A 1,042-nucleotide genomic window follows, 5' to 3' on the forward strand; every position below is an offset into this window, starting at 1 on the left:
CTTGTGCCTTATTCTGTGCTCAGTATACCAGGGACTAAACGTGGTACAGGGTAGTACAGGAGTAGTCTAAGATGTGACAGCTTCAAGGAGTGCCCTATCTATGATGCTCTAAATTATAGTTTAATATAGTAATTAAGAGCATAGGATCTATAGTCAAAGCCTGTCTTCAAATTATGACCCTACTACTTACTAGTAACTGTATATACTCGAGTATAAGTCCACCTGAATATCAGCCGAGACACCTAATTTTACCACAAAAATTGTGTTAAAAATGTGCTGCAAAACTTGGCTTACATACGAGTGTATATGGTATGTATAACTGACTAAAGCTCTGTGTCTTAGTCTTTATTTATAAAACAGCAGATAATAATAATACATTACAGGAGTGTTGTGAAGGAAAAATATGCTAAAATAAAAGAATTAATGGTGGCTAGAATAATTCTTGGAAAATAGTAAAACAAAATCAGCAATCAAGTTGATTCCAACTCATGATGGCTTCCTGTGTAACTTCATGTGTCAGAGCAGATTTGTGCTCCACAGGAATTTCGTTGGTTGATTTTTTAAAAGCAGTTCACCAGGGATTTCTAACCAGGTACTTCTGGTTGATGAATGGAAATGTTAAAGTTAAAGAGGAAGTAGGAAGACAGCTGCTACATTATGAGGGTCACAACCAGTGTCAAGAAACAAAATGTGTCTGAATTATTGAATGGAATATCAATTTCCTCTGGTAACTTTAATGCAAATCATAATTAATTTTTTAATTGCATTTCATCAACAATAATATGGAACAGATAAAGATCAATATTTTTAGGCATTAGTGAGCTGATATGGATAGGTATTTGCCATTTTGAATGAAATATATGGTTTCCTGCACCAAGAATGAAAAATTCAAAAGGAATGATGTCACCCTCAAAATGTAAGAGGACATTTCAAGATTTTACCTAAAGTAAAATGCCACTAATGATAGGATAATATCATAGACCTACAAGAAAGACCAGCTAATGCGGCTGCTACTTCTGTTAATTCCAAAGATCAAAAAATT

Source organism: Echinops telfairi, unplaced genomic scaffold (genome assembly GCF_000313985.2).
Source record: "Echinops telfairi isolate 266 unplaced genomic scaffold, ASM31398v2 ScPeMD7_1713;HRSCAF=2227, whole genome shotgun sequence".
Classification (NCBI taxonomy): domain Eukaryota; kingdom Metazoa; phylum Chordata; class Mammalia; order Afrosoricida; family Tenrecidae; genus Echinops; species Echinops telfairi.